The following is a 19,993-nucleotide window of genomic DNA, read 5'->3' as shown; positions in this document are numbered from 1 at the left end:
TCATAGCTGACCTTCCCCAATCGTACCCAAGCTCCAGAGCCGAGGCAACTTTGGTGATGACGGACATGTGGCCTTTGGCACCAAGTCAGGGTTTCCTAAATTCCCCATAAAAAATATTTACGTGGCGACTCTGTATCTGGCAAAGCAGTCCATGCTTGGCACTTCTTTTCTAAAAATATTTTTTTTTTAAAAAAACGATTTGCCGGATTTGGACTCTTTGGTTCAAGATTAAAGACCGTGATACAAATCGAGTACGAACTGTGGGGTGAGGCCCTCACGCGGGGCGCGTCCACAATTTATGGCGACTCTGCTGGGGATTTAGAGAGCTTGACTCGAACTCGTGATATCCTGTTTTGATTTCATTTATGTGTCTCTTTGCATTGCATGTGCATTGGTGTGCCTAGGACACCGTGTTTGCCATCTGCCATTCCTGAACGGTTTGCCGGAGGCTTGACTTTGTCAAAGCATACCATAAGGCTGACCGGTTGTGGGCTCTGACAGTATGGGAACACAAACCCCGGTTCTACCGGGGCACCCTTTTCGACCATTCCACCTAGTGCATATCGAAATCCATAGTGACTATTCCAAACTAGGATAGGTTGCTTACCCGATGTTAGGTTGTTTGAAAACTGCTGCGTGCATAGTGAAACCCTAGCTCCTGACAAAATAGGACAGGGAAACCCTACCCCAACTTAGGGGTGTTTTGGCTCTCTTTTACTTGCTATGTGTTTTTAGAGTGTATCTATGCAGGGAACACACATATCAGTTCGCAAGTCTGAGTGTCAGGCCTGCGGGCATCAGTGTTTTTGGGAATCAATCATCTACGGGTATCAGATTCAGACTTAGGGGCAACGATTTGGAAACAGTGATCAGTGATTAAGAACAGTACATTTAGCTTGTTGGCAATTTGTTGTGATACCCAGCTGTGTGTTGTGTTTATTTTACGTTGTTACGCTGTCCAATTGTCTGTTTATTTATACACTTTATTTATCTTTTTACTAGGTAGTCGAGCACAATTGCTTCTGACCCAAGAGATATTCCCCAAGCACTCTGGACTAGAGGTCGTCGACTCCATCGATCTAAGGATCTGGTAGACGGACAACCGGTGTACCACTCTCTACCCCCGGTTACTAGACGGAGGACAGCTAAGCAGAGGGCATCAGTTCAACAGTCAGTACAGAGGGCTTGTCTACCCCGCCTGTGTACAGTAGGGATCAGGATTCTACTTCTCCCACAGAAAGGGAACATATACCGATAATTCAGGCAGAGCAGAACAGTACGGCCAATTTAGAGGAGATGGTGCGCCAGCTCCAAGAGAGTATGAAAATGATGCAGCAGGATGCTGTCCGACAGGCAGAGTTCGCCAAGCAGCAGGCCATGGTTATGAATGAACAAGCAGAGTTAATCGTGAGGTTACAGCAGCAAACCGGAGCATCTGCTTCGCAGCAAGCTCCTCCCCCGCCAGGAATTCCAACCCCCGGGGAGACAGCTAATGTTCAGAATGATACGGACATTCCCACGGGACCACCTCTACCCCCGATCCTACCCCAAATCCAACCCCAGTTATCCAAAACACACACCAACCTACCGGACTCTCCCTTTGAGTTCGAGACAGACGCCACAGCATTGAAGTTGAGCAAGCTCGAAAAGTTGTTCAAAAGATCCCAAGGAGTCAAGACCATCCCTGACATCGAAGATGGATATACCGATGCAGCTGTGACGCTGCCTGACAGATTCAAAATGCCGCACATTGATCAATTTGATGGGTTCGGGGACCCCATGGTGCACTTGAGACTGTTTTCAGACATCTTAAGGCCAATGGGCCTCAGCAGACTTCAGAAGCTGTCTAGAAGATGATGTCAAGAGAAACTAGGACGAGATGGTCGAGGCCTTCATTACGCAATACTCATACAATACACAAATCGAGATTACAACCCGTGATCTCAAGACAACAAGGCAAGAGCCTAAAGAGAGTTTCTCAGAATTTGTGACCAGATGGAGGGCCAAGGCTTCGATGATGACCTTAAGGCCTACAGACAAAGACCAGATTCGGATGATTGTGCGCAATCTTCAGCCGAAGTTGGTGCAAAAGATGATTGTACTCCCCTTCCCTACCTTTTCTGATCTACATGAAATGGGGGTGCAGATTGAGGATGCCTTAAAGCAAGGCTTAATTGATAATGACCAGAAGCAACCCCGAAGAACTTTCAACCGCAACACTAATGCAGGCCCGAGCGGTACTACAACTACAAGAGCCTCCGAAGTGAGCATGGTCACCACCAACCCCCCTCCAAGAACCATGGCAACTGCACCATTCTCCGGCACGTCCGGAAGCCATATCCAAACAGCCAAATACCCACCCAAAAACACAAGAACCTTCGCTCCACTGTATATGCCCCTATCCAAAGCTCTGGGGGTTTTAATCAGAAAAGGGCATTTGAAGCCCCTAGAACCGCGGCCCTTACCAGAAAGACTTCCCCCTACCCACAACCCAGCCAAATATTGCGCATTTCACCAACAGCACGGTCATGACACCGATCTGTGCTTCCGATTACATCATGAGATTCGAGATCTCATCGATAACGGGGTGATTCTGCCTCCCGAGAAACCCAATGTTACAACAAACCCTCTCCCCACACATAACCAAGCTCCACCGCCTAAAAGGATCAACTTCATCCAAACTGGGGTCGTGCCTTACGATCCTAGCATCTATATCACTCCTTCACACCTGCCTAAGCCGGAGGTATTCCTTCCCGACTGCACCGACTTGTGCATGATGGACATCTCCATGACCCGACCTAAGCCAACGGTGGTGACTATCGAGAATAGGAGAGAGGAGATCCCAAAGAAGAAGAAGGTTGTTGAGTCAGAGTCTGCAGAATCTGGGAGTCGTGTTGAGAAGACATATGGTCCGGGTGACTACATTTCATCAATAGGCCAGGATGGGCCAGATGAGGAATTGCCAACAGGGGAAGAACTGTGTGTGATCCAAGGGGATAGTCTGGGACAGGGAACAGATGATTTAAGGGCTGTGGAAGAGGACCTTGCCAATCTCTAGTTTTACAGTGACCAAGATCCAGGGGGCGCAGTAGTCAACTGGTTTGATTATGAGGAATCAGCAGAGGCTACTGGGTGGTTGGATGATCAACCGGATGTGGTGGAAGAGTTCCAACCAGGACAGGGTCTGGCAGGGGCACGAATGTCGGTGACAGTCGAGAGAGTCAGAAATCAGAATGCATCGCTGGGGAGCGCCGGTGTTAAGAATTTCGCTCGGGATTGGAGTATTCTGAATACAGGAATTATTGAGCAGCCAGCTGTGTTGATATGGTCGAAACAGGAAAGATTTGAAGATCCCGTGAGAATCAGAAAGGCAAAGGCCCATGTGGGGACTGAAACTGCTGTGTGCACAGGAACAGAGAATGCTACGAGCATAGGGATGTAAGGTACCGTGAGTACGAGAACAGTCATACCAGAGCCGGACAGGTGTCTGTCGGCTGATGATGGAATGTGGTGGGAAGATGAGGATTTATGTCTTGCCCACACGGATGAGGATTGGGGGAATAACCAACCAGATGATACCTGGTACATCGGCGAAGTCGATCATATGACTAGGAGTGGGCGGTATTTCAAGCCCCCACATCTAGATCAGCCAGAGGTGTCTGGGAAAGATAAGAAGGCAGAGAAGCAGAAAGAAAAACAACTTGAAGAGGAGGCTGTACTCAAATAGTTAAAAAAGATACAAGCAAACATCTCCATCTGGGGACTGCTTATGGCATCACGAGTGCACAGACAGGCTGTCTTATCAGCCATGGACAAGGCAAAGCTTTCGATAGAAACCACGCCAGAACAGCTAGTAGGATTAGTTTTTCCGGGAGGGGCTACCCTGACGCTGACTTTCTCCGATAAGGAACTGCCACCTGAAGGGGCAAACCATAACAAACCACTCTACATCTCTGTGGAGTGTAAGAATAAATGGATACCGGTGGTTCTTGTTGATATCGGATCCACCATCAACGTCTGCTCGGCAAGGACAGCGTATGCGATCGGCTTGAAACCGCGGACTTTTTACCAACAGCCCAAGTAATTCGGGCATACAATCACACAAGTAGAGAGGTCATGGGGATGGTGAAAATTCAGACTAAAGTTGGGCCAGGACAGCATGAGATAGATTTCCATGTCTTAGAAGTTCCGGCAACTTTCAACCTGTTTTTGGGGAGGCCGTGGCTGCATCGAGTGAAGGCCGTCTCGTCCACTCTGCATCAGATGGTGAAATACCCCTATGAAAAGGGAGTAGCCATTGTTTTCGAAAATTCATCGATCCACCCACCTCCAGAGGTATCTACACCAGTCTTAGAAATTAAGCACGGCATGGAGGACGTGTTTATATCAGGTTTCACCCTTGCTGAGGCTCGGGTTGTACAAAACATCATGGCTGCTAACGAGGGGATATATGTCAGTGCTCAAGCAGTATACCTCATGAACAAACTCCAACACATCCCCGGGATGGGGTTAGAAAGGAGCGGCCGGAAGGGCGTCGCAACATTGGCTGAAGTGCCACATAACCCTCATACCTTTGGCTTGGGTTATCTGCCCACTACGAAGGATTGGGTAAGGAAAGGAAAGAAAATGGTTGGAAGAGCCAGAGCGAAATAGATGGGGAAGCCTTTTGAGTTGATGCACCTGCCCATCCAGGGTACCCTAAACAGACGCTTTGTCCAAGAGGGGGAAGATTTTCCATTCTGTGGTTTTCTAGAGCCGTGGCTGAACGCGGAGAGGAAGCGCGTACCGGGGTTCGAGATTTTCTTTGACCTACAATTATCTGGGGACGATGTTGCGAAAGAGCAGACAGACCCGACAGTCGAGGCTGAGCATAGTGGGGAAATGGAGTCTGAGGACACCGAACTTGAAATGGGGGTAGCACTGGCATGCCTACTTTTAGATCCTTCGATCGAACGGAAGTGCTTGGGGGATGACTTCTCGGTGTCCATGATCGGGAATGAAACGGCTGCGGGCCTACCATCAACTATTTTGGATGCATCCATCGCACCCTCTCTCGTTTGGCAATATGAAGAGGGATTTTTGTCGAACAGCACCGGGTCAGGTAGTGAGCCAGAATCTGATTCCACCGAGTCTTGTGAGTCGGAATCAGGTTCCAGCTCGACTGAGTCTGAGTCTGGTATTCCTGAGGGTGATAACCCGGATGCCACAGTCCTGTCCAGATCGTCTTTTTCTTTCTCCTTTGAGTCTGTTGTAACAGAAGAATCGGACGGTTTGGAAGTACTTAATGAGAATAATGTGGATGTGGTTTCCGAGTACTTTTATGTGCCTTTGATATATTTCTTAAATCAGGACTTTCAAAATTTTGACGAAAACAACGAGGGAGAAATTCCTCCGGTTTTGCAACGATTAATTGATCAAGAGCAGGAAAGATTTGTTAAACCTTTAGTTGATTAAATCACTACTGTGAATATTGGTACTGAGAAGGACCCGCGGCTAGTCCGGATCGGGTCCACGTTGTCTTCGGAGGAACGCGAGCGCTTAGTTGCTTTATTAAAAGATTTCAAAGATGTTGTCGCGTAGTCCTACGAAGACATGCCTGGAATCGATCCTGAGATTGTACAGCACCGGATCCCTCTTGACCCCGATGCCCGACCTGTCAAACAGAAACTCAGAAGGATTCGTCCAGACTGGGCCATCAAGATTAAGGAAGAGGTCACCAAGCAAATCGATGCAGGCTTCCTGCTGGTATCCGAATACCCGACTTGGTTGGCCAACATTGTTCCAGTGCCGAAGAAAGATGGTAGAATCCGAGTATGCGTGGATTTCAGGGATTTGAACAGAGCTAGTCCAAAAGACGACTTCCCCTTGCCACATATTGATGAGTTGGTGGATTTCACAGCAGGGCATACTTTGCTTTCGTTTATGGATGGTTTCTCAGGTTACAATCAGATAGTGATGGCACCTGAAGATCGGAAAAAGACTGCTTTCACCACCCCGTGGGGAACATACTGCTATAGAGTGATGTCGTTTGGATTGAAGAATGCTGGAGCCACATATCAACAGGTCGCGACCACAATATTGCATGACATGATCCACAAAGAGGTTGAGGTGTACGTGGACGACATGATTGTCAAGTCCAAAGAAAGAGAGGGCCACTACACTGCCTTGCAAAAGTTCTTTCAAAGGATTAGAGAATTCTGATTGCGTTTGAATCCTCAGAAGTGTACGTTTGGTGTTACAACAGGGAAAATGCTGGGGTTTCTTATTACGCAGAGAGGTATCGAAGTCGACCCTTCCAAAATCAAGGCCATCCTAGAAATGCCACCACCAAGGACTGAAAAGGAGGTGCGAGGCTTTCTGGGTAAAGTGCAATTCATAAGACAGTTTATCTCAAAATTAACCGTGACTTGTGAACCACTTTTTGGTCTCCTGAAGAAAGGAAAGAAATTCCAATGGGACGGCCGATGCCAAGCTGCTTTTGAACAGATCAAGGAATACTTACAGAACCCGCCCGTGTTGTCACCACCAGAGCTGGGGAGACCGTTGATATTGTATCTTTCGGTAATCGAGACCACAATAGGCTGCATGCTCGCGCAAGAATCAAAGGACAAAGTGGAGAGAGCCATCTACTATCTTAGCAAGAAGATGCTAGAGTATGAGACTCGCTACACACCGTTGGAGAAGGCTTGCTTAGCTTTGGTATGGGCTACCAGGAAGCTGCGACACTACCTGTTAGCTCACTCCGTAATGTTGGTTTCACGACTCAATCCCATCAAACATCTTTTCGAGAAACCGACACTTACGGATAGGCTAGCTCGTTGGTTGCTGTTGCTTTCCGAATTCAATCTGAAATATGTGACGCGCAAGTCAGTTAAAGGAAGAGCAGTAGCAGAATTCTTAGCCGACCATCCAGTTGAAGGGGGCGAAGCAGTTGAGTACTTATTCCCAGATGAGGCCATTTTGCATATTGACGATGAAACTTGGACGATGTACTTTGACGGAGCGTCAAACTAGTACGGGTATGGAATAGGGGTGTTACTGATAGCACCCGACAATTCCCGTATCCCTCTAGCATTCAAACTCCGATTCAAAGTCTCGAACAACGAAGCAGAATATGAGGCATGCATTGCCGGTCTAGAAGCAGCCCTGGAACTAGGGGCAAGACGGTTGGACGTCATCGGGGACTCGAACCTTGTTGTGTCTCAAGCAAAAGGAGACTGGAAAGTCAAAGAAGAAAAGATGATGATGTATCACCGGACCTTGGACTTATTAATTCCTCGGTTTGAGAAGCTAAATTTTGCTCATCTACTAAGAGAGAACAACATGTTCGCAGATTCTTTAGCAACTCTATCTTCCATGATAGACATCCCGTCCGGAGTCCGGATGCGTCCAATCATCATTGACCAGAAATTTGTGCCAACCTACGAGTCGATCACCGCCATAGATGAGGTCCAGGACGAAAACCCTTGGTATTACGATATCTGGAACTTCTTGGAGAAGGAAATGTATCCACCCGAGGCAAACGCCAAGGATAAAAGGGCAATCAAAAGAATGGTCGTTCAGTTCATCATCTGCGGAGGTAAGCTGAGAGGTCATCTGGGAATGCATAAGCTGTGTGTAGAAGCTGAGGAATCAAAGCGCCTGATGGAGGCCATCCACAGAGGAGAATGTGGGGCACATATGAATGGGGTAATGCTAGCGCGGAAGATCCTCAGACAGGGTTACTATTGGTCCACCATGGAGGAGGATTGTATCGGCTTTGTTCGGTGATGCCACAAATGCCAAATCCATGCAAATCGCATGAACATTCCGCCGTCGAAGCTGTACAATATGACTTTGCCATGGCCATTTTCAGTTTGGGGAATCGATGTGATTGGGGCTGTTACTCCGAAAGGGTCGAATGGGCATGAGTTCATCCTGGTCGCGATAGATTACTTTACGAAGTGGGTCGAGACCCAATCTTATGCGGTGTTGAAGGCTTCACATGTTGCGAAATTCATCAGAAACAACATCATCTGCCGCTATGGGGTCCCAAACAAGATTATTTCAGACAATGGTTCCCATTTCGAGAAGGAGGTGATTGATTTGTTAAAGAAATACAATGTGGTTTTTCATAAGTCGTCCACATACCGGCCGCAGACCAACGGAGCAGTTAAGGCCACCAACAAGAACATCAAGCACATACTGCAGAAGATGGTGGAAACCTACTGGGACTGGCCAGATAAGTTGTCGTTTGCTCTGTGGGGCTACCGGACTTCAATTAGAACTTCTACTGGGGCGACTCCATATTCATTAGTCTATGGGATAGAGGTCGTTCTACCTATCGAAATTGAGGTTCCGTCATTGCGAGTATTGGCTGAGTGTCAAATAACCGAAGCAGATTGGCAGCAGAGCAGATTCGAGGAACTCATGCTCTTTGATGAGAGAAGACTGAAAGTATTGTACCATGTTTGAGGTTATCAGCGCAGAATTTCCCGGGCTTTCAACAAGAAGGTTAAGTCCAGGAATTTGAAAGAATGAGATTTGGTACTCAAGGATAACCGAGCTCCCATCCATGACCCAAGGGGCAAGTTCAGACCCAATTGGACTGGTCCCTACATCATTAAGTCTATTTGGTCGGGTGGAGCTGTCGTTCTGATGGACCTAGATGGCCTAGAGTTCTCCCAACCGATCAACATGGACAAATTAAAGAAATATTACCCCCGAGAGGCTCGCTAGGCCGAAAACCAGAAAGGGTGACCTAGGCAAAAGTTAGAGCACGGAAAATTAGAAAATATAAAAACTGAGCTCGCAAGGTTGAAAACCCGCAAAGGGCGGCCTTGGCAAAAGTTAGAGCGTAAAAGGAGAGCGAAAATACTCGAGTGAACCCAAGCCTGAACTACGTAAGGCTTGATTCCCATCTTTGGGATACGTAGGCAGCTTCATCCTGAAGTTCAGCCATAAACTTTTCCCCGATCAACTTTGTCCATTTGATCGTCTTGGGCCATCTTTGTCTATTCAGCATCCAAGAGCTCAGTTATGATCTCCGGTGCAGTGCTTGGCAGACTAGGGGCAACTTTCCAGTTGCTGGGATTCGGGGTTTGTGCATCTCAGTGACAGATCCCAGGCGTGTCCAGTTCTGATCCATATCGAAAATATTTTTGAAAAGTTTTCATAAAAGTTGACTTTGTTCAAATTAATCTTTTTACAACTAAGACCATCTCTGGACCAAAACGGAAAATTTTCAGTACCACAACCTTCAAGTTCATTGATTTCAGTACAGAGTCCTCCTGCTCTTGCATACAAATTGAAGTTGCTTTTTTATTACATTCATAAGGAAAACTTGAAAGTACTAATAAAGCAATAAATCCGGGGCATAGTCAAGTCAGGTGTTCCTGCGCCCCCTCCCAGAGCTGGTCGAAGCCCCCGGTGCCAAGTTGGGCCCGATCTGTGCCTCCTCATTAAGCCAATCTATGCACTCATCAGACAAAGTACAACTGAAAGTAGGAGTGAGGGCCAGGAGTTCTCTTGCCCTCCACGCTGTGGCCTGCCGAACAAGCTGCGCACCTCGAAACGGAAAGGTAGCGGGATATTCTATCCCCTCTGCGGGGCAAATCTGGTCATGGCCGAACTGGCATCGGAACCGGAATGGGAAATAGAACACACAGTGAGTAAAGCCAATCAACTGAATCCCAATCTGTCGGGACATACTATAGCCCATTGCCGGTAGATTGAGCCAAGGGCACCGCCAAGCAATGACATCGGCAGATAAATTGCACATCCAGTCGAACCACCAACCCTCATCAAGGGCATCGACCAGACGTTGCCTAAAGAAGTAGCTGCGAGCTGAGTATGTTAGGTAAGAGTCCACAACCTGCAGCTTGTCCATCAACCACACCTGGGAAGGGATGAAAAATGAGAGAATAAAGAGTAGAGAGATGTACGATGAGAGAAAAAGTAAGAAAAAGGTTTTGTGAGAAAACGAGTTTGAGGGCCGAGCGGCGTGAGTAGTACAAATGTGAGATTGGGTGAGAAACTTTACCTGCAGCAATAATAAACTCCCCACAAATCTAGTCGTCTCTCGACGATAAAAGGCGTCTAACCCAATCAACGTCTCAGCTAGAGTCATGACAACGCAACTCTTGCCCTCTTTCAAGCCCTGGGTAACCTTGATCAATCGAACGGAGCCTGAGACAAACAGAAAATGAGATAGCATGCACAAACAGAGGGCGTGTCGCCGGAAGCCTTGCCAATGATGGTCGTTGCGATCGCCGGCATCGGAAAACCGATAGATCAAACTGGGAATGTCCAGCATTCCATCATAAATCAGAGACCGAGCGTCACGCATAGTGAGCCCACACATTCTCCCTAAGGTTTGGGCATGGCCAAAATTAAGATGGGGCAGGATCTCCTCGTCACGCTCAGATTCCAGTAAAACTCGAAAATCTTCAAAAGTAGGACACACTTCTTGCCCGCTAAAGCTAAAGACATGTGTCACCGGATTCCAAAACCTTGCCGCCACATGGAGAAACAGGAGGTGTAACGGGGTACGACCCAGAGTGAATAGTGCGTTTATGCCGAAACCCCGGAAATTCAGCTTTTCCGAGCCATCCAAGTTGTTAATCTAGGACGAGAGATTCTGGGCAAGAAATCCCTCCATTTCGAGCAAATCAGTGTTGAATTGAGTAGAACTACGAAGCTAAGGCCTTTTGTAGGAGATAAGGTGTGAGTGGAGGACAGATGTCAAAGTTCTGGTGGTCCCAGAAATTTATGACCGGCCGGCCAAATGTAGTGCCGACCGGCCACTACTTTTGGCCAGTGACAAGTTATCATGGTCGATGGCCTCTATCTCTAGCCGGTGGTCTTCCTCCTTGTTCTCTGAGCTGTTTATACTGAGGATTGGGGAATTCCACCACCTCCAATGCCCTCCGGTGATCGATTCTTGCGGAGTCACGCCTATTTGCTTATCGAGTTGTTGTACATTTGCTTATTAAGTTGTATGTCACTCTCTTCAAGTCTTTAATTTGCTTATCGAGTTGTACTCACGCTTGGTTGGTTATATCGAGTCTCTCTGTTTTTCTTATCGAGTTGTAAATGGGTTTACTACCTGATTATTACGAAGCGAACACTCTATTTTCAAACGAATTTCATTCACATTGTTATGTGATCCCATGCGATGCAATGCATAGAATGTACAAATGCAACACCTTTTTGAACAAAATAGCAGTCTCATTCCCATCACATGCTTTGCAAAAATATACAGTTTTGAGAAAAAGTAAAACCTGCCTGAGGCAGTGCAATGTGCTTAGACTACTAGTAAAAAGGAAAGTAAAGCAAAAAGAGAGTAGGGCAGCAAAGTATCAGAGTTGATACCGGTAACCCATCCCTTGAGGTCAATACATCTCTCACGCCTTTGTTGGGATCCACTGTTTGGTGTGACACCTCAAGTTTCTGAAGGCAATGCAAGGAAATACACCTTTGAAACGTCTGTAGACCTCCGAGTTGACCTCAAATTGTGTCTGCTATGAGTAATGCTCCGTGCGTGCGAGGAGCATCCCCTCCCGTATCCTTTGTGTATCTTGTGAACTCCACAAATCACTTCAATTATAATGTATTGCAGTACTTTGTATTTCGACATCTTGGATAGCTTACCTTTACCATATTTCAAGTTCCTTTTTATACACATTGCTTGCGTAGACCGCATGCTTTACTTACATGTGTTCAAGCTCCTTTCTATACACATTGTTTGCGTAGACCGCATGCTTTACTTACATGTGTTCAAGTTCCTTTTTATACACATTGCTTGCGTAGACCGCATGCTTTACTTACATGTGTTCAAGTTCCTTTCTATACACATTGCTTGCGTAGACCGCATGCTTTACTTACATGTGTTCAAGCTCCTTTCTATACACATTGTTTGCGTAGACCGCATGCTTTACTTACATGTGTTCAAGTTCCTTTTTATACACATTGCTTGCGTAGACCGCATGCTTTACTTACATGTGTTCAAGTTCCTTTCTATACACATTGCTTGCGTAGACCGCATGCTTTACTTACATGTGTTCAAGTTCCTTTTTATACACATTGCTTGCATAGACACGCATGCTTTACTTACATGTGTTCAATTTCAAGTTTCTATACACATTGCTTGCGTAGACACGCATGCTTTACTTACATGTGTTCAAATTTCTTCATACACATTGTGCACGTTGTCACGTGCTCTTTACTTACATGTGTTTGTGCCTTCACAGCATTGTTATGCGCCCCACTCGACTTGCGTTGTCACGCACTTTCGATTGCATTATTAGGCATGTTGCTAACAATATTGTACCTGTTAAGTTTGCTTTCTTTGCAGGCACGATATTGGATGTACGGTTCATTTGAGGCTAGTGCAACCAGACGAACCGGACAGGTACTGTATTCTCCGAGTGAGACATATCGAGAATTGCATCCTTTCTGCATTGTAGTGTAGTTTGGTGTATGCTAGCTTAAAACTGTCGCATGTTATGCTTCGTTACAGCTTTCTTTGCATGATCATAAGTTATGCTCGGCTTGGTGCATTGTCTTGCATTCTGCCCCTGCCCTCGGGCACATATCTTTATCTGCAGCTTGTATGCCTTGTCTAAGTCTTCGGCCTGATCAAAAATGGGTCGTCTCTAGGCTTTGACAATCACTCCCGTCATTGTTATGACTTTCGAGTTCTGTCAAAGAGGGGCAACTGTAGACACCCCATTTTTGACCGTCCTCAAGACTTGGACGTCACCGCTCGAACACTCGGTGATTACTCATGTTTGTGTTTCGTTTTGAGTTCCCGGAGGTCTCGACTACACGCCTTGCCTCAGGATCTCTCAACTCGACTGTTCTGTGTTTGGTTTTGCACCAAACACTTGTGTTTTTGCTTCTGAGGGTAGAAAGTAGCTTGTTAGCTACCCCTGACACCCACCGGCCTTGGTTTGAGGCCACCGGCCATGTTTTGAGGTTACCGGCCATTGGTGAATTATACCATTGGCCGGTCGGCACTCAGTATGGCCGGCCGGCCATCTGTTTGGCCGGTGACCTCATTTTCTGGCCGGTAGCACTTTTTTACCTTTTTCAAGCATGGTGCATGCCAGCTATGCCAGCTGGAATGCACCAAACCTGCCCCGGGGCATACATGTGGCTGTTTTGTCCTTTTTGCACCCTTTTGGTCAAAGCTTCTTGAGGAAGTTTGACCTTTTGTCAAAGCTTCCTCAAGAAGCTTGCCAGCTGTCCTAGCTTCCTCAGGAAGCCTTGCCCCCTTTGCCCCCTTTGACCCCTTTTTTTGTTTAGCTTCTTTGAGAAGCTTCAAACCTTTGTTTTGTCTATATATAGAGCCCCTCCTCCTCCTTTGTTGGGTTCAGCAAAAAAACTAGAGGGATATACATATATACATCTGAGATATACCTTCTCTCTCTATATCTCCCTCTCTCTCATCATTTGTGTGTGTTTGAAGGCCTTAAGGTGTATTTTATCCTTAGTTTTGCATACAAACACACACTACTACACCATACTTCGAATTTGAAAGGCTTTGAGGGTTTGTTCTTGAGGTTTTGGACTGGTTTTGATCAAAAGAAGAAGGCTGCACTTGCTGTTCATCAAGGGTTCTTCAAGGGTAACTCTTTTACTTTAGATTCCCCAATCTTGCACTACACTTTTGCCTATCTTGCTCATTGTTTTAGACTTTGTGTATAATTGAAAAAAGTCTTGTATTTGCATACTTAAGATACTTCATCAAGGTTGTTTTGGTGTTGGGGGTCGATCTCCCCTCTTAGGCCTTGTTTGGCCCTTTTGGTGCTCTATTTGCTAAGCTTTGGTTACCCTTGAGTATTAGCCTTCTCACCACTGAAATCCAGTGGATTTTCAGTGGTAAAGAAAAGGTTTTGAGGTCTTGCATAGGGGAGGGACACCCCTCTCCCTTTATCTCTCTTTTGCCCTCATTTTTGGCTCATAAGGGTAGCATGTATGCTTGGTTGTATTTGGCCCCATTTCAGAAGTTTTTGGATGTTATTTGGTCACTTATTGCCTCTGTTTTTGGTCAGATTTGTGGTCCCTTACATGCATAGTATACTTGCCTTGCATCCCTCCATTTTGCCTAGAAGTATGCCATGCATTTAGGCCATGATTCTTGCATGCTCTAGCTTAACTCCATGAAGGTCTTAGCATTATTTTGCCATGCTCAAGGACTGTTGGGGGCTGTTTTAGTCATATTTGTCATGTTTAGGGTAGCCTCTTTGCATTTTGGCTTGTGAGCCTTAAGCATGTGGGTCTCTAGCATGCTTAGCCTAGCTTATTCTCATGATTTGGAATCATTAGGGACCATGTTTCAGTCCATAAATCATGCTTGTATGCATACACTCATCATCTCTTTCATGCTTTAGGGGAGTTGTTTTGTTGTGCCTTGAAATTAGCATTTTACATGCCTATGTGTTTTAGGCTTTAAGTTGCCATAACAGTGGGTTTTGTGACTTATTTTGGTACATTAAAACTCTATTAGTATGCATGTTTGCGTGAACATTTATCCATCCTTTTTGGCATTTTTGGTTACTGTTTTGGGAGTGGGTTGAGGTCTGCCCTTTGTGTCTTAGGTCCACCATTACATGATCATGTTGCATTGGTTTCATGTTTGCATTGTATCATACTTCCATGCTGGCATATTATTAGCTAGTTGCATTTCATGTCTTAGCTTACATGTTTGATTGCATTGCATTGCATCTTACATGCCTAGCATTGTACATTTGCATGTTTAGCTTGCATCACATTTGGCATGTTTTGCATCTTAGCCTCATGTTGCATCTTTGAGCCAAGTTTGTATACATATATTGCATTGTTTGGTTTGGGCTGTCAAACCAAACTTTAGGGGTGAGGAGTGTCCGTACTCCAAGTGACGAAACACATCTCAACCCTCGGTAGCCAATGCCCTTGACTTCAATATGTTAGGGTGTTGGCACTCATCTCTTTTGTTGCATTCATTCACATTGAATTGCAAACTTGGCCTCTTAGGCCATCATGCGTCGAAATGCGCAATTGATGGCCCGAGGGTTGAGGGTCATGCTCCCTTGAGTCCCTTGCATGATAGGGAGTGTGTCCATGCTCACATTTGCTCAAAAAAATTCCATGCCATACACTGCTTGCCCTCTGCTGCTGTCAACTACAGGTTCTGCAGGAAATTTTGGCCGGTCAGCTACCAGAAGTGCCGACCGACCAATAATTTGTGGCCGATAAGCTTGATCAGTGGCCGGTGACCATCCCCTTTGGCCGATGATGTCCCCACTCGGTCAGTGATGCTCCCCAGTGTCCATATAAGCATCCTTGGGGCTTGTGAGAATTTTTAGAGGAGCAGGGCAGTGCAACCAGAGGCAACAGTGCTATGGCAACGAGTTTCCGGGCGAGACGAGTCAAGCATGCATCGTCTGCGCACCTCGAGGCGGGGCTGCGACCACCTTTCTTCTGCATTTAATTTGTTAATTAATTAGAATTTTTTGTAATTAATTATTTAGCTTGAGAGTTAATTAATTAGGTGGTTTGTAATATTTATTCGGACCCTCCGAGCGAGGGCAATTGTATAATAAGCGTGCGTGAGTGTGTGTATGTCTCCCAACCCCACGTCTTTCTTCCCTTTTATTTACTAGCTTTCGATGGTTAGCCTAGGGCATGTTTCAATTAGCATACAGTATGATAGCATGCGTGCATCCATACATTTGTCTTACATGCACCGAGCTCGACACATCATACTAACTGCATTTGTATTTCAATTCCAAAGTTGAATACATGTTAATTGTAGCATCATCACATGCCATCTTAGAATAGCCGAGCCTATTGTAGTTGCATCTTGTATGTGTTGCATTAGCCATCTTAACATGAGCTAGGATCATGCATTGATTACTAACTAGCTTTTGTTTTGGCTCGGAGTACTAGGTAAGCATTTATGCATTAGCATACCGCATGCGTGTGAGTGTTGCCATAATAGCATGATTACCATGAGGCTAGCTGCTTATGTGATATAACTGCTTGAGTGCCTGTAGGTGGAGGTCGAATTACCTAAATTGGAATAATGCATTAAAACTGTGAGTTTTAAGCCTACTAGATAGTGGCAAAATCATCTTTTCTAAAGCCCACTTGAGGGTGGCAAAACCTGCATTTTAGCCTACTTACGAGTAGCAAACCATTTTCAAAACAAGCATAAATTGTTTTGTTCCAATTTAGGCGATTTGGTCTATACTTGTTTGCTGTGCGCATAACATAGTAATTCTAGGCTAATAACCGGAATAAGAACACATAACGTTTTCAAAAACGGATATCACGGTTAGTAGAGGCCGATCTTCAGATCGGGCGAGAGGGGGTGCTCATAGCTGACCTTCCCCAATCGTACCCAAGCTCCCGAGCCGAGGCAACTTTGGTGATAACGGGCACGTGACCTTTGGCACCGAGTCAAAGTTTCCTAAATTCCCCATAAAAAATATTTAGGTGGCGACTCTGTATCTGGCAAAGCAGTCCATGTTTAACACTTCTTTTCTAAAAATCTGTTTTTTTTTAAAAAAACGATTTGCCAGATTTGGACTCTTTGGTTCAAGATTAAAGACCGTAACACAAATCGAGTACGAACTGTGGGGTGAGGCCCTCACGCGGGGCGCGTCCACACCTGCTTCCTTTCTTTCGGTTTCCATTTTCCCAAGTTGAGTGAGAGAGAGAAATTCTTGTAGCTCTGCTTTGTCCTCTTTTCATAGTCATACTTATTTGATGATTTTAATCTCATTGATAGGTATAATAGAGAGAGCTTGAAATCTTTTTCTTTTCTTTTCTTTTCTTTTCTTGGATAACTCAAGAGCTTGATATCTAATTTCTATTTTATTGCAGGTGACATGGAGTTTAGGCAGAATAAGTTTTTGCTTGCTGAAAAGCAAATTGTGACTGCTAATATAAATGAGTTAAATTGGTCTCTATGAATAATGTTATAGTATTTATCATTAGAATAAAAACAAAAAATTACTGTTTTTGAAAAAAGCAGCCTTTTACAGATTGACTTAATTAAAATATTATGGATCAAAATGACCCAAAATACATTTTGAACCAAAAGTGTAATTAACATTCTTTTGTTGCAATGTAATTTCTTTATTTGATGCTAACAAAAAAACTGTTGATGTGGGATTTGATGACTAACAAAAAAGATGTTGTATTTGATGCTATAGTAGTTAAATTTTTATGTTTTTTTGTAATTAACATTAACACATAATTATATTGTCATTAATTAAATTTATTTTTATTTTTCAGATATTTCCCATGTAGGAGTGTGCTTCTTGTGAAATGCATGCCTGTGGAGAATATGGCTAACTTTTGTTTTTGTTATCTATGAAAAATGATGAGAAAAACATTTAATTTTGATATATGTTATTTTGAATTATGAACAAAATCATGTATTTAAACATTATATATGTATTATGGAACATTATGTAATGAGATAATTTTGTTGATGTGTAATTATGAATGGAAGAATATTTTATTATGGAGAAATTATTATTTTTATACAAGAATTTTTATATTATTATGGAGAAATTTTAATATTTTTAATAATTTTATCGTAGGATGTTTTTTTCTTTTTTGTGACGGCACTACACCATCATAAAAAATAGAAAATTTTAATATTTTTATTGATTTTGTTACAGGTTTTACTTTTTGCGACGGTACTAAACTGTCGCAAAAAATAAAAATTTTATTATTTTTTTAATACTTGCCGTCGCAAAAACAGTGTTCTTGCCGTTGTAAAAAAAATTACTATTAGCGACGGTTTTTTTTGCCGTCTCAAATAACATTTTTAGCGACGGTAAAATAGTGCCGCCGCAAAAAGTCAAAAAATTTTACACATTATTAGCGACTGCAAAGTGCAGTCGCAAAAGGCGAAAATGCCGTGGCAAAATATTAGCGACGGCATTGTGCCGTCGCAAAAACTTTTTTGCAACGCTCCCAGTTGCGACTCTCCTCTTGCCGTCGTAAAAAGTCATTTGCCATCTTAAGAAAAATTTTGCGACGACATTAAAAATATTAGCGACGACATTCTACAGTCGCAAAAAACTAAAATTTTAGTAGTGATATTTTCCAATCAAGCGTATTCCACTGAAATTATACACCTTAAAGAGACCGTTATTGCTGATTGCTGGTCAAGTCCAGCGGTGTGGGACCATCACATAGATTTCTGCATCAAAATTAATAATAATAATAATAATAAATCACGATAATTTGATGATCTTACCACATAATTTTATTATATTTATTTTTAATAAAATATATTTTTTAAAATTATACTTATTATTAATAAATATTATAAAATTATATGATTATACTTATTTGATTAATTTTTTTTATATATAATATTTTATATGTAAGAATCTAAATAATAAACCCCTATAATAAAGATAGTCCAGTCCATTTGAATGGTTCACAATCTAACTTGCTATTAAGGATTCGTTTGGGATATGGATTAACTTTTTGACTTTTTAATTTTTTGGCATTTTTAATTTTTTTGGCCTTTTGACTATTTTAACCTAAGGCTAAAAAATCTCGTTTAGGATGAAATTTTTAACTTTTTAAAATTTTGTAAAAAAAAAAAATATAATAATTATGAATTAAATGTGATATTTTATCTTATCTTATTAGATTAAAAAATTTATCTTATTTTAGTGACTAAAATAACCAAAAAAAATCCCGACTTTTTCTTCCCAAACAAAGGCTAAAACAATTCATATGTCATTTCACGAAGTTTGAAATTAATGTTTTCTTGTGAGCAATACTATAATCCAGACATAAAAAACTAAAAAATACTTGGAATTTTAACTTACTGATTTAGATTTGCTTAAGATATGGGCCCATAACACTAACTTTAAATATCAATCATAAATTATTATTATTATTATTATTGTTATTATTATTTTTTTTTTCAGATTCCATTTATGAGACTATAGAATTACTGTTTTCTTATTGAACAGCTTCCCCACGAGAGCAGATAGCTATAGGTGGCAAATCAACATGCAAAACGAGTTATGTAAAAAAAAAAAAATTAACACAAATTTATTTATTTAATGAATGAGTTCAAGTGAATTGAATCAAATTGAGTATATTTTAGACAAATCAACTCGAATATATTAGACTTTTTTAGTTTAATTTATTATAAATTAAAAATTGATAATCATAAAGTATAAATTAAAAGAACATTCTCTCAATTTTTAAATAATCAATTTCTTTTTAACCTTATTTAAATTATTTTTATCTAATAAATTATACAGAAATTACTCCAATAATTTGACAAAAACTCTCAAAAAAAAATAACTCAATAGCAGCCGCATTATTAAACTCTTTTTTCCAATAGTAACAATAGTGGTGGTGGTAGTGTTAAGCAAATTTTCCAAATTAAAATTAATTTGTGGGCTAACTTCCTTTTTTGTTAGGAGTGGTGCTATTAGATTTGGTGGAACATAATTTGAATTATTTAATAATTAAATTAATTAATTTGAATTGTACATCATAAAAGATTAATTAAAAAATCATTTATATAATTATTGATATTTAATTATTTATTTATTTTTTAATGAATTGATTGAATCACTAAAGTGGGCACACCAAACCAAACAATTTCTCTCTGATTGGATGTCCAATTAGATGGTCAACTGTGAGAGCAGAGTCCAAAACCTATCTTTTGATGAAAAAATAATCGAGGTTCTTAGTTGAGAGATTTGAGATCGAATTTGAAAATAAAAAGAAAAAAAATATATGTGAAAATAGGTGAAATATAAGTATATTTTTTTATATTTTATCTATATTTTCTTTTTCTTTTCTTTTTTTTTCAAATCCCCAATCAAATTCTCTACCTAAATAGAGCGTGAATGAAACAAATACACCAAACACACTCCACCACTTGTACTAAACAGAGCACAGTAATCCTTAGACGAAACAGAGAGATGTTGACTAGCTACCAACAATCCCATAAAACGTGTAAAAGAACACGTTA

The sequence above is a fragment of the Camellia sinensis genome, chromosome 14 (assembly GCF_055761805.1).
Source record: "Camellia sinensis isolate YWXY chromosome 14, ASM5576180v1, whole genome shotgun sequence".
Taxonomy (NCBI): Eukaryota; Viridiplantae; Streptophyta; class Magnoliopsida; order Ericales; family Theaceae; genus Camellia; species Camellia sinensis.
Note: the sequence above shows the minus strand (reverse complement) of the source record.